The sequence below is a fragment of the Triticum dicoccoides genome, chromosome 2A (assembly GCF_002162155.2).
Source record: "Triticum dicoccoides isolate Atlit2015 ecotype Zavitan chromosome 2A, WEW_v2.0, whole genome shotgun sequence".
Taxonomy (NCBI): domain Eukaryota; kingdom Viridiplantae; phylum Streptophyta; class Magnoliopsida; order Poales; family Poaceae; genus Triticum; species Triticum dicoccoides.
This window is the reverse complement of record NC_041382.1, coordinates 780,443,479-780,449,478: the sequence shown is the minus strand read 5'-3', so window position 1 is coordinate 780,449,478 and position 6,000 is coordinate 780,443,479.

Below are 6,000 nucleotides of genomic sequence, written 5' to 3'. Positions count from 1 at the left end.
CCTACCTTGTGGCATCCTCTTTTGTGTCTTGACATAGGGTCCAAGTCTCCCGGGTCTTGTTCGTTGAGAAAATCACGTTCCTGAAGGTTTCATTCCGTTTGGACTCTGTTTGACATTCCTTTTCTTTGAAACCCTAAAATAGGCAAAAAAAACAGCAATTCTGGGCTGGGCCTCCGGTTAATAGGTTAGTCCCAAAAATAATATAAAAGTGGATAATAAAGTCCAATAATGTCCAAAACAGTAGATAATATAGCATGGAGCAATCAAAAATTATAGATATGTTGGAGACATATCATTGTCATAACGCTTCCGCTTACGGTCTACGAGGGTACGTGGACGACACTCTTCCCTCCAGTTGCTATGCATCACCATGATCTTGCGTGTGCGTAGAAATTGTTTTGAAATTATTGTGTTCCCCAACAACAATTTGGTTTCTTGGTCTTCGAAAAGGCAGGTTACGGTCTCCCGCTCGCCTGCTGAGGCTGAGTACCACGCTGTGGCTCATGCGGTTGCTGATACGGTTTGGTTGCGCAAGTTACTGTCGGAGCTGCACCGTCCTATTGAGCAAGCTACCATTGTTTACTGTGATAATATTTCAGCTGTCTACATGTCAGAAAATCCGGTTTAACACCGTCGCACCAAGCATATTGAGATCGACATTCATTTTGTTCGAGAGAAGGTGGCTCTCGGTCAAGTTCGCGTTCTCCACATGCCTACTTCTGCTTAGTTTGTTGATATCTTTACTAAAGGCCTGGCGACTACTCCGTTTCAAGACATTCGTTTCAGTCTCAACGTCGTCGAGCCTGGCATTGACACTGCGGGGGATGTTAGAATACAACTTATATTAGGATTATGACTCCTACTCGGTTTGTAATAAGGCTAGGTCAGGTGCGGCTTAGCTCTTATATATACTTCTTATACCGACATAATATTGCATCAATAATTATTCAATACCATTCTACACAAATGAATGGAAATACAACCGGATCCAGAGAACATTGTCACGAGGAGGGAACGAAATAGAGTGAGTTAAAGCATTGCCAGGAAATCCACTGCCGTTCGCTCGCCGTTGAAACAAATGTTATGAGGCGAAAATCTGACAGCACATAAAGTTCAAAAGCACCCAAACAATCCCTAGACCGACCAAAAGACACAGTATATCCAACGAAGATGTATCCCCACTGAGTACTCTCCCCCCTGCATCAGAAGCATGAGGAAGCGCGTCCATCATGTTCCTCCGATTGGACGACTCGTAGCACTCTCTCGATCGAGCTAGACAGTGGTCTACCACCTCACGTCTCGTGTGCCGTCCTCACTCGTCTCCGTCGCTTCCCACAGCATGTTTCAACACTGTTACACGTGTACTGCCTGTTACTCGTGATAAAAATAAATTGCAAAGAATGTTAATCCTGATAAGAGCGTCTATAGCCGGGCGCTCCAAACCCGCCTTATACGCACAGGCGGGCTGCCCGGTCACTGACCGATCATAATTTTTCAACCCAGATGGCCCTTTTAAACGGGTCTCAAACGTTCGAGCTGACCGACACCCTCATATCCAGCCGAAATATGGGGCGGATATAAGAACGTCCGGCACGCCCGTCATGTAGGACTGACGAATGGGTCCCACCCAGACTCGTGCGGAAACCCAGCGATCCAATGGATGCCTCCTCCGTGACCGCGGTGTGAATGCTGCTTCGGCTTGCCGCCTGAGACCAAATACACCTATTTAACCCGGCCAACGTCATGCAACCCTAGCCCATCCACCATCCCCTCACCACGCCGCCAGCCCGAACCCATCCACCTCCTCCCTGTCCCCTCCGGCGCTCTTCCCACACTCCGGCGCTGTACCTACACTCCGGCACTCCACCATGGTCCGGAGCAATATCACCTACTACGCAATGCTCATGCTGCAGCGCCGGTACGAGATCCAGCAGGAGATCCGGGCGAGACAAGCCACGCGCGCCGCCGGCATTGCTGTCGGGCTGCCTCCAGACTCGTCGGAGCTGGAGAAGGAGGACGAGCAGACCGGGGAAGAGGAGGAAGAGGAGCTGGCTCCGATGGAGCTGGAGGAGGCGGAGCAGCCGGAGCAGGAGCTGTCGGGCGTCAACATGGAGCAGGCAGAGGCGGAGTTTACCGTCGCCCAATCGAAGGAGATTGCGGAGCAGCAGGCTATCCTGGAGTCCATGCAGAATGGGGCCTATGTGAAGGCAAACCGAGCGTTCCTCCGGCAGGAGCAGACGTCGTCCAACGCGCTCTTCGCCAAACTTGACGCGGAGATAGAGGAGGAGGCCGGAGTGGAGGCGCCGGAGGAGCCGGAGCTGCAGTTGCCGCCCATGCTACCGGAACCGGGCGCGAAGATCGTCGACATCTCCGACGATCAGTAGCTAGATGATCGATGTAGTATGTAGGTTTATTTCGTTTACATGTCCTTTTATGAATTTAAGAATCTAATATGATATGTCTGAATGCAACTACTGAAATTTACGATGTGCATAGTCACTGCCCGCGAACGCGCCGGGCGCTTCCACAAACGTTGTTTGAGGGTCATATTTGACATATTCAGCTGTAGATGCCTGCCGGGATAACCTAACATCGAACGGTGCCAGCATATGCTGTACGTGTGTCATCTGTGTGCCCGGTGTACCCTTTGTTGCCAAGCGAAATGAAAGCGAGATTCAACTAATTAAGTACTTCCGTTTCAAAATAAGAACTTAGATATCACCATCATATCCACTCACACTGCTTGGAAAATGCCTGTCATGTCCACTACTTGCCCCCTTTCAGTGTGAAGGCGCGCCTCCGGTGCATATACAAATAGTACTATACACCTACTTGCAGCTGTAAAACAGTTTTTGTTTATTTTATAAAGAATGCTTTGATTAATTCATATTGTAGGATCGAGTGAATACAGAGTATTATGAGCGACATATTGCCTCAGATACACACAATCAAAGCTAACCGTTTGACACGATAAAAAAGGCATTTCGCAACATTAATTATAGTTATATTAGATGAAAACTATACCTATGTCGATGTAGGTAGTAGGCCAATTTGAAGATTATGTTGTCACCCATGTCAGTAAAGCCTCTCTGACCATTCGCTCTAATCACATGCACACCGCCTGGAATAACGATAGGTAGATATCTATGGAGGTTCGCTTTGTAGTCTAGTCAAATCAAATAACAATATAATGTACAAAAGAATTATTAACGTAACCATAGCTTATCAAAACACTAATACTAATGAGGACCGACCTACCCCATATTAGAGGTTATCCACTTGATCATCACAAACTAAACAGATAAGGATAAGAAGCAATGCATGATTTCAAAGCATGCATGATTGCAAATCATGCATGCCCTTAATTAGTTAGGACAAAATAGGATGGGACACATTACTATAATTAACATAATGAAGGCATAGAGAGGCTTTTTTAACACAGTAAAGACGTAGGGTTCATGCATACGCACGCTTACCCCTTTGAATGTGCGCATGCACATCCTATCCATATGAGAGCTTCGAAAGACTGAGCCGGTACATCATCTTAAGATTGACAAAAGCCTTCGTAGTCAACATATAAACGTCTCCTCCTAAACACACCTGTGCGGAAAACCTGAAATAAAATCAGAAAAATGCGATCACTAATGCGAAGTCTAGGACTTGAACCCGGATGGGTTGGTTGTGTCACAAGGAACTTAACCATATGAGTTGCACTCACTTCGCCCGGGTTTATAATTATAAAAATCAATTTTGAGGTCGAAAATTAATACACTTTCACAGTGAAACCGACTTCTCTATACAATTTTCGAAGCTTGAGGACTCAGACAGCATATAATTTGCAGTGTCAAGGGAATACCAAGAACCAAAGTCCCTTCCTAGTAACTACCTTGTTCAGGAGAAATCCCGAAAGGCAGAATCCACTGATAGTATATTAGAGCCTGATACATAGCCCAACAACCGCGGCCGGAATCATGGCATATTCGCCAATTTGTTCAATCAGATCGATACGTATGTGGCTTATCCATTCTTTCTCTAAACCAGTGTGTTGTTGTTTTTTGAGATGGCTTACCAGGCTTGACGCCTGGTTCTCTAAACCAGTGTGAAGGCGTGCCCTTCACCCACTTGCAATGCAACGACCGTGTAGTTTGACCAGCATACATACGTATGATTTGGGCAAAAACTACTGTATATTATGAGTTTTCAGGCGAGAGTGGAGAATATTATGATTCAACAAAAGACTTTAGGAACCTTCCTGGGAGACGTGTACCGCTCTAGATTACCACAACGATTTTTATTTTGAAGATACCACAACGAATATATTGACATGTTATTTTTTTTTCTTTTTTGCGGACAATAATGAGATGTTAGTTGTTAGCTCTATCAACTGGTCAAGTAGAGAGACTTGATTTTCTTTTTGTTTTTGGCGGGGAAGAGAGAGAGTTGAGATCTTAGTTTTTTTTTAGAAAAAAAAGGATGACCCCCTGCCTATGCATCTGGTCGATGCATACGGCTACTTTATTAATTATTCTCAGAAGATCTTACAAAGTCATACAACAGTAAGACTAAAGCTACCGTCTAAGCAACAAACTGTCGCTACACCTATCCAGTTGATGAAGGGGCACATATAGCCTGAGCCTAATACCAAACAGACATCGCAGCCAAGCCTAACATCTAAGACCTGACACCCCAACGTAGCCACTTGCCGAGTCTGGGGCACACACTGGTCCGGCCTGCTCTCAGAGGCCGCCGTCGCCAACTGCCACCGCTCCATCTTCAGAACTGTATTGATGCATCAACCTTGCTCGGTCTAGCTATCGTCGACACCATCACGGCACCCAACGGCACCTCCTCCCTGCGCGCAAACAACTAAGCACGTTGCGGTCGCCACTGATACACCTCAGCGCCATGCTGCCAAGTACCACCAGCCGACACAGCTTGAAGTCCTTAGAAAATCTGTCATGCGTAGCATCTGCAGACCAGGCATGACAAATCGTAGCACCTGTCGGTCAGGCATGACTTGACATCTCCACCGAAGCTCCGTGCAAGACGAAGCCGCTCCACCTCCTGCCTTTGACTTCCAGCGCTGCTCCACAAACGATCCTTCCAAGAGAGAAACGACACCGCAGTGTCGCCATCGTCCGATCTGGAACACCAGATCCTAGGGTTTCCCCTAGAGCAGCACGAGTGGGTCGACAGTAGTTACACGACGATGCCTTCATCAAGGTAATGGCGTAGAACGCCTACCGTCGGCTAGGTTTTCACCGGCAACCATGTCACCCCAACTCGCAGCTGGAACTAGATGATGGATCTCGAGATCCGATCACCAAGCCTATGGCCGGCCACCGCCGACGAAGAAGATGACCATCACCACTGGCTACACCGGCCAGAACAGATCTGCCATGGGTGCCGCCAAGCAGTCCATACCAGGCCCTCGACGCCGCCGCCGATCTAAAGCCAGATGACATGCCGCCAAAGACCGCATCGCGCCGCCGCCTGATCCAGGCCAGCCGCCGCAGCAGCCACCCGTGGCCCAAGGAAGGGCCGACCGCCGCCGCCGTCGAAGCCAACGCTGTCGCTTCTAGATCGGCCACACCTCAACGCATGTTGGGGCCCCGCCACCGCTGAGATGTAGGAGGGAGGAAGAGCCCCCGCCACCGCCATCGGCATCCCCCGGCAGCGGCGGGAGGAAGGGAGGAAGATGTGCTAGGCCCCGGCGGCGACTAGGGATGGGGAGCCACTCGAGTCGCCCGAGCGGGGGACGACGCGGGGGTGGTGTTCCATCTATCTAACATTAAGTTGAGAATATTATCATTGAGGAAGAAAGACTTTAGCAACCTTCTGGATAAACCTTCTTGATAGACACGGACCACCCTACAGAGTAAAATGCAATAACCGACTGCATTGAGGGAGAGGAACGTGTCTGCAGAAAACACAGATCTACAATTTTAACTAATAACATCCCGTCGACGGTAAACTTTAATGATCTGCGGGTGATTAATG